General features: G+C 45.5%; 1 long non-coding RNA gene across 1 annotated transcript; it reads right to left on the bottom strand.

Annotated features, from left to right (window-relative positions):
• Positions 1-1264: 1264 nt before the first annotated feature.
• LOC310897160 lies at positions 1265-8750 on the bottom strand. Its single transcript, XR_014582109.1, has 3 exons — positions 8540-8750; positions 8273-8344; positions 1265-8029 (listed from the first exon to the last, which is right to left on the bottom strand). It is a non-coding gene; the product is annotated as an uncharacterized lncRNA (long non-coding RNA).
• Positions 8751-8755: the final 5 nt, after the last annotated feature.

Raw genomic sequence — 8755 nt, 5'->3', positions numbered from 1 at the left:
GTGGAACCTGCTGCAGCTCTAATAGATATCTGAATGCTTACTCCACTTTGTGTAGATTTTTCCTTTCATGGCACAAAATAGACAAAAGATAAGCACTATGATCAAAGTCTTTCAACCAGGAAGCATGTCATAAGTTCAGATGCAACATATCATGCCCTTGAGTTCTTTGAAGTTTATGCTAAACAAATCCAAGTAAACAATAATTAGTTGCGTATGGATTTTATTTATTTATTTATTTTCATCAGAAGGCATAATGGACTCGTATTTATTAATCCTCTAGTAGCAGGCAAGTTTATCTCCCAGGTAGAAAAGTGTTAGGACCTTCATGAGCTCTCTTAAAAATATCTCACAAGAATCTCAAGGATTTTATCTGTTTCACTTGCTCTAGAAAAGGTAGTCTGCTTCGTCAGATTGAATAAGACACCCAGGACAACAGCTTCTAAAGTAAACCTTGAGCTGTTGATGGTATGCTATGGACATTTCACTTTCTTTACATCACCACTTGCTTGGCAAACAATGACAGTAGTGCAAGCCTTTGTCTGTGGGTAGGAGGAAGGAGTTCACATTTTTAACAGCACTGTGCAAATACGAAGTTATTTATTACACAGGACAAATAACAATTTGTTACATAAATTTATAATAACTTTCAAAATTGATCAGTAAGTCCTCACAATTAAAGCCCGGCCGCTGTCCACAATTTAGCTTTTGATGTCTTGGCTGGTAAATTTTTTGCAGTTACACTCTTTCCAGTTGTTTGACTTAGAAAGCAACCTTAGCTTTCTGTATTAGTAGTACCCATGTTGACTTCTCTTTATTTCAGTTCTAGAGACTTAGCTTTTGCGGTAAGGACGTTGTAATCCCTGCTATGGATTACTTGGTAAACAATAAGCGTGTGCCCTTGGTTTTGTTCACTTAGTGGGCAGATCTGGCTGAACATGGTAGTTATAACAGTATTGGAAGGAAGAGCTGTCGACATCGGTATAGATGGTTTGATGGTCTTAGAAGTTTTACCTGTTTCTCATGGACAGATGCCCAAAATAGTTTACACTAAGATTTTGTAAGGGATCTAGAAGACTTTATGAGATGATGAGTTTGAACATAAGGAGCAAGTTTGGTGAATAGTTCAGATTTCATAGCTGTGTAAGGTAGGTTTGATTCCCTGTACGTAAAAAAGATATCACTTCTTACTCTCTACATAGGAAGAGATGGAGAATATGTTGTAGTGACAGTATCAGCTTCTCTGCTTCCCACGGTAACAGGTGGTTGTAGCTGCCCGTGCCCAGGCTGCAGGTTCCACCACCTGAGGGTTTTTAAATGTGAACATGGTGAGCAAGGAGGTTGAAAGTTCCCAGAGGGATAAAAGCTGCAAACAGAGATATTGTGAGTAATATGTCTTAACTGGGTCTCATGTTGTCCACACACAAGCCCACGGCAAAACCTCAGCTGATTCAGCTAGAAGCAGACCACACTTACAGAGCCTTGATGTATGAGCTGACTGTTTGGACAGAAAAATTCATGGAAATACACTCCTCCAGGCATCCTCTAAAACATTTGTCTCTGCTCTAAAGTTCAAGAAACTCAGATTGAAACCCAAGCTTAGTTCCTCAGTTCTGGTTTCAAGCTGTTAACAGTGAAACATTTAATGGACTGGCCAAATTCTGTCATCACTAACTACTTGGTGGGCATATGTCCGCTTTGCTCACAAGGTCTGCACGTGTGTGCAGCAGGTGGCATCACCATTTCCCTCTTCAGTGTCACATCGCAGTGGCGCTGTCTACATGTTTAGAGCTATTAAGCTCTTGGGGGGTAAAAGCTACAGAGCAGCTCAGCAACCCGCTTTTATTCTGTAGACAAGAGAAGGGAAGGTTTAATTTTCCAAACCTGCTGATGCAGAAGGTGCTGTGTATGAATGCGGGGGGGGAGAATGACCTGTAAGGCAACAAACACACAGACAGTGATGTGGTCGGATTGGTGCTGCTAGTGAGGAGGGTACTTTAGGTGCTGGTAGGATGTCATGCTCGATAGGAGTGACTAAGCTGCACTAATTGCCAGAGGAAGAAATGCAGCTGATGTAATTCAGTGTCACTAAGGTGAAAAAAACAAAAGGAAAAATTAGAATTAGTTGAGAAGGAAGCACGATTCAAAGTCACAAACCAGGAAATTAGGAGAAGGCTGATGAAATGCCCACTAAGGCTGCAGAGTGCTTTGCATCACTTGCAGTACCGGTCGATGCAATTCTGCCCCCACTGCAGCTGAGGTGCTCCCTGTGCCCATCCTTAGTGCCTGCTGCATCCTGACTGCAGCACTGCACTGTCCCAAACCCTCAGCAACATGCTGAGCAAGGGGTCTCATGGTCTTGAAATACATATTATTCTGTCCTCAGAACACTACGAAAAAAGAGGTACAGTCAGCCAACTAGCCTAGGATTCAGAGGACTGAGAAAAAGAAAAGTACATTGTTGCCTGCCTTTCATGCCCTGTGTCACCTTGGGAAGTTGCTTTAGGTAAAATTGTAAAGGACAGCTATACTTTTAGGGGTGCAAGATATGAAGTGTTTGAAGACAAGACCAAGTCTTAAAAACTGCCTTTGGAGTGTTAGGTAATCTTTAGAGCTGAGAAATGTGTTTTTATCCACTGCAGAGGAAAAGGTGCAAGAGCAAAGCAAGAGATCGCAAGGATCATTGCCCTGAGCTCAGAGATTAGCACACAGCACCTGAGGGGAGACCTGAGATTCTGCCTTTTCTCAAAGTCCTGGTTATACATTTAAGAACCATTATACATTCATGAACATATGTTTATGGTCACAGAGGGGGCTGCAACCTAGTTCCCCACATATTCTCTCTTTTCTACCACGTGAGATAGTTCACCCCTGTACTGCCTCTAGCCCAGTGAGATGTGAAGCCACAGGTCTCCATCTGGGGGAAGAGGAGAGGATATAGCTACCTTTTAATGGGATGCAGCTGAACCCAGGGCTCCCATGGCCTTGTGATTACTCTACTCTGCTGTCTGCTAAAAAACAAGGCACCTGTGGCATCTAGAAACCTCCAGGAGCAGACAGCAGCCAAGCAGGGGCTTGCTGCTCTGAATCGGTGTGTTTCGTTCTGACGGCCCACCATTTCATTAAGTGTGTCTTTTCAAGATCTCCATCTTCAAGCCCAATATTGAAGGGGGGAGAATAGTCTATTTATGAGGAAGCTACAGGCATAAATATACTGAAAGACCGAGGGATACTAGATATTAGCATAATGGCCAAAAATACCTGATAGGTCATGCCCTCTGTGTTAGGGATAAAGTATTGCCTATATGAATCCTTGCCAACCAAAGCCAGACAAACATTAATCATGTATAACCATATAATTTCAGCTTGTACAGATGCATTCTGGCTCCCATCCAACATTATAACTGTATTTTGATTATCTTTTGCTTAGGGAATCAGCTTCAGGCCTCCCGAAGACACAAAGGAAATATAGATTGTCATCAGTACTCTGACAGGCACTACCTTTTTTTCTAAAAGGCACTTTAAGAACCATCAGAGGAGTTTCCATCACACTCAGATGTATTCTTTAAATGCTCCCTTTCTCCTGCAGCAGGCATTTTTCCAGCTGCTGCTCCTGCCCGGGCCAGCGTTGTGCTAGCCCTGTTGACGGGAGGGCCTGGGGCTGAGGAGATAGTACAACGTGAGCTAAATCCACAACAAAAGCTGTGGATTTGGGAAGAAGAGTCGCTGCTTGCACGCATGCAGGAGTGGCAGTAAACTGCTAGAGGTTCGTGTTTACGGCTGAGTAACAAATTGTTTGGTGGGCAGGGTGACATTAAGGAGTTAATCAGCAGCGAGGCAGAGATTAATGTCTAATTGTAGCAACTCCAGGCAGTTTCATTTGCTTCCCCTGGCCTGGTGACAGAGTGAAACTGTCAGCTGGAGCTGTGTGAAGCCTGCTCCACCCAAACCGGGGTGGTTTCAACCAGACAGCGCCTGCCAATCTGCCCTTCCTGCCTCCCTGCATGCACAGAAGGTCATAAATCATGTAAAACTCTCCAACTGCTAAGCTGTTTTGCGCCGAGGGAATTACCCATGACTATATACTTGATGGAAGCTGCTGTCTCCTCAAATTGGTTAGGCACGTTCGCGCACGGAGGAAAAGATAAAGTGGATGAACAATTTGAGATTAGTTTCTGCCTTCTTTTGTTAAAGCTGTATTCACAGCACACGGCCTCAGCCTACGCAGAAAGAGAACCAGATCAAAGGGATTATTAAAGTAGTTGCAATTCTGCACCCAAATACTCTTTGATTACCTCTCTTTTCTGGCAGTGGTGACTCTGGAGTTGCACCTGGAGGGAAAAGAACGGGGTTGGCCTGCACTGGGCACTGGGGTGATTACTTTGTACCGGCACATCTCTTGGAAAACGAGTTACAGAAATGCGCCCGCTGTAACAGTTGTCTTTCAAAAGAATCCACTATATCACTTTGTACAGTAATTCGTTTCTCAACTCTCTGCACTCCCTAGTTTCTAATAAAGGAGCTGATTTACAGCATGCCACAGCAGTGCTTGGAAAGGGCCTGTACGTCGCATTACCAGCAACCTGAACCTGCAGGGGAACTTCTGCTAGGCTGAATTAGACACCCAAACTGGAATTGGGCAAAAAAAAAAAAATTAAAAAAAAATCTGGATTAGTTCCTTTACCTTCAGAAACATACGTCAGAGAACCTGAGGGCTTACACTGCATGAAAAAACAGGGTCTCTGCTAAACCCAGAGTACTTCAGCTAATTCCCGAACAAGGTAAAATCAGTCATTCACCAGTCATCTGAACTACTTTTCTCCATGCAAGGTCTTGCCAACCTTAGGAGGGTGTCTCGGCCAACCTTCATTCTGATGGTTATGTCTACAACAGAAATAATGACTTTGGGTCCCAGCGTGGAGCCCTCCGTGCCGGTTCTCCAGGGACCGCTGTGCAATAGGGAAGGCACACAGTCACCCTGTGCCAGTGTGGGGAGGCACTTAGGCAGTGAGCTTGTGTGTGAATGCCACAGACTGAAGTGAGTGCTGCTTTTTTTTGCGGAGATGGTTACTAAACTGGGAAAGAGATTTTTCCACGCAAAATGACACTTTTTATTTTGCATGTCAGATAATTGCTCTCATTTTGTGCTTATTTCTTTGTAAGAGATAAGGACAGGATCCTTCTGGCAAAAGAATGAGACCCCAGGGATGAAAAAAAGTCAGGAAGGCCTGCTTGCAAAAAACAGACGCTGCATGTGGCCAGATGCCTGTGACACCGAACCGTGCCGCGGCAGAGAGACGGCACAGCGCCTGCCTGCCTCCAGACCGAGGGCTCGACTGCTTCCCCTGGTCAGGAAACCTTTCCTTCGAGGCAGAACAAAGCTACCACCCCGAAACAAGGGCAGGGCCTGGCGCAGGACGCTCCTGTCAGCGAGGGGAAGGAGGCCGGGCACGGCCCCGCCGCGCTGCCCGCACCCGCCCCCTGGCGGCGCCCGGAGACGGGGCCGGGGGTCTCCGGGCCGGGCAGGGCTGGGGGTCTCCGGGCTGGGGGTCTTCGGGCTGGGGGTCTCTAGGACGGACAGGGCCGCGCCGAGCCAGCCGGGCCCGCCTCATAAACGAGGCAAATGCAGAGCAAACGCAACGCTGGTGGGGGCCTGTGAGCTTTCTGCCACCGGGAGCTTGTGAACTTCTCCCAGGCTGGAGGGATCGTAGGGGCCAGAAGGCAGTCAGCAGAGCTGGTGTTTGTTTTTTTTTTTTTTTTTTTCCCTGAAGGGCTAGCCTGCAGAAGGGGTCAGGCTGGAAAAGTCCTGTTGTGGAGCCAGTTGTGGTAGCTGGATGCCTGGTAGCTGTCTCTGGCCAGGCAGTGGTGCACCTCCATGTTCCTGGTAGAGTATGGTCTCCTGGGCCCATGCTTTAACAGGCGTTAGGTATGGTTAAATATGTTAAATATCAGGCAGAAATATGCCTGATCCGTGGATGTGTGAGCTCAAAGGGGGAGCTCAGCAGGACTAGCCCGTTGCCTTCCTGCAAGACTCAGTAATACCCTCAAATACCTGCAAAGCAAAGGCTGATGGTGAGACACATTGCTGGTGTGATACAGGAGGCTAAACCAGGGAAGTGGAATGCTTCCTCTGCCTTAGATCTCTACATTCTTCTCACAAACCTGTGTAAATTCATGCGTTCTCCCATGTTAATAACGTGTGCCTGAAGGATTTATTTTCATGATGCGTGTATAACCTACTAACGTAACATTTGTGCGTAGTTCATATTAATGTACTCGTTTGCTTCTGCAAACAGGTTGCCACGCAAAGTACAGCAAGCTATATCAGTGTAAGAATATGAGCACAGGTGTGTGTGTATTCTTAGAGACAAATACTGTTTTATTTTTAATTTGAAAATATAAAGGCTGGACTGTGATGTGTGTCCCTGGTTAAGGCAAGCAACGCCAAGCGATGGATGGGGGAGTCCTGTCGCCTTTCACACATCGCTCTGTGGTGCTTCAGCTACACAGGACCCCAAAATATCTCACACAGCACACAGGCAGAGTAGGACTGGGGGACCTATGGCTGAGTGACCAAACTTGCTTTTTCTTTCCTCTTGCAATAAACGCATTCCTCACTCCATCATGCTCTGCACTGCGCATGGGCAACTGAGTGCAGGGGAAGTGAGGGTGGTGTGCTTGGTGGTGCCTGCCCCAGAGCATGGATCGGCTGGCAGCCTCTTAGGAGGAGGACGGAGAAGATACAACAGAAATAGGAAACTAGCTGGATTCTCGTACCTTGTGACTGCAATTTTTCAGGCAGTAGAAACTGCTACTGAGGTCTACTACACAGATCAACAAGCTTTTCTAGTATTCAGCTGGTGATATGAATTAGATCAATGTTTAAACATTTTTGCAGTTTCTTGTGCAACTCCTTTTTTATTATCATTTGACTATTAGCTAAATATTAAGTAAGTATTCCCATACATCCTGTCTGGGGATATGCAAATCAATAAAATAAAACCTTACATATGTGTGCTCTTCCTGTTTGTTTCAGTTTTTATGCATTTCTTTAAGACTATTCAGCATTTCTCTGACCCAAAGAAATGCTAAAATAACTTTGTTTTTCTTAGAAAATAAGTAGCAAAATAGTTTATTTAGGAAATAAACCCATGGACTGTCATGTGTAAATAGATTTATACAGAAAAATAAGCCAAAAGTATACCAGGAAGTTGTTTGGGTATGGGATTTCTATACGTATGTAAGCACATACACACTGGATTAATACAAGGAGCAATATAACTGTTGCCATTTCTGACAGGAGTTACTTGTGGTATTGGTGGGAGTTCAGTGCCCATACATTAACTTTCCTTTTTTGAAAGACTACCCATAGCCAAAAAGCTAAGTCACACTCTCCATGTGTGACTCTCCATGTCACACTTCAAGGCTAATGCATATGCACTGGACAAGGAAAGGAATTTTCTTGTCTGTGCATCCTCTTTGTCTCATATTACTCATCAGCAGTGAAGAACAGCAGCACCGTTTTCTGACGACTGTAGGCAACAAGAAGTAAGCACTAGATGGCGGCATATAGTAACAAAAGGCCACTCGTGCGTTCTTATGCTGCTATATTCATACACACACGTTATTATTTTTATACAACCGATCAGTCGCTTCATGGACAAATTCATGTGGACAGGCCAATGCGTCAGGACAACCTACTTTGTTACTGGTTATAACAGGAATCTTGATTGTTCTGTGTACTGGTAGTGGGGATGCTCGGATGATGAGGGATGTTTGGCACGGCGCATAGCAGAGTTTTGCACAGCAGCTCTTCACAAAACCAGACTGAACAGTGCATTGTGGTCAGCACTGAGCCTGAGCTAGTATGTCCTCATCTGCCCTCTTGTATTAGACCCATCCTAGTTATAATGAAGGCTGAGGAGGATATTCCCTGCCTGAGGGGAGGAGTTCTTGGCTCAGCTGGAGATGGTGCTGGAAGTCCCAGATGTGGAGTACCCATCAGTCCGTCTGTGCCCGGCCTTGCTGTTGTCTGGGAGATAAAAGGTAAAGCAAAAGTAACATCTCTCTACCCCGCTCCCCTAGAAGAGAAGTCCACAGATACCAAAAGAGGACTGTGCTGAGTTAACCTTGGCTAACAGCTAAATGCCCACTCAGTGGCTTACTCACAGCCTCCTCCTCCCCCTCCCTGCCATCTCCTTTCCCCAGCAAGACAGAGGGAGAAAATAAGATGAGAAAACTCATGGGCTGAGATAAAGACAGGGAGGTTACTTACCAGTTACTCTTGCAGGTAAAACAACCTCAACTTAGGGAAAATCAGTTTAACTTATTGCCAGTTAAAATACATCTGATAAATGAGAAACAAAAAGACAAACATCAACACAACACCTTTCCTCCCCCCTTTCCCAGGCTCAATGTTACTCCTTCACTCTGGACTCCTCTACCACCCTCCAAGCAGTGCAAGGGGAGCAGGTCAGTACATGGAGTGCTCTTTGCTGCTCCTTCCTACTCACACTTTTCCTCAGCTCCAGCGTGAGCTTACCCACAGGCCGCAGTTCCTGTCAGGAAAATTCTGTTGTGGTGTGGGCTCTCCACAGGCTGCAGTCCTTCAGGAATATCCCTCTGCTCCCGTGTGAGTCCTGCATGGGCTGCAGTGTCGGTCTGCTCCACCATGAAGCACCTCCTCCTCCTCTTTTCTCTGACTTTGATGTTCCCTCTGCTGCTTCCCACTATTTTTTTTAATCTTTTTTTTTATCTT

The sequence above is a fragment of the Anser anser genome, assembly GCF_964211835.1.
Source record: "Anser anser genome assembly, chromosome: 3".
NCBI classification, from domain to species: domain Eukaryota; kingdom Metazoa; phylum Chordata; class Aves; order Anseriformes; family Anatidae; genus Anser; species Anser anser.
The sequence above is the reverse complement of the archived record's forward strand: the minus strand, read 5'-3'. Positions and strand labels throughout refer to the sequence as shown.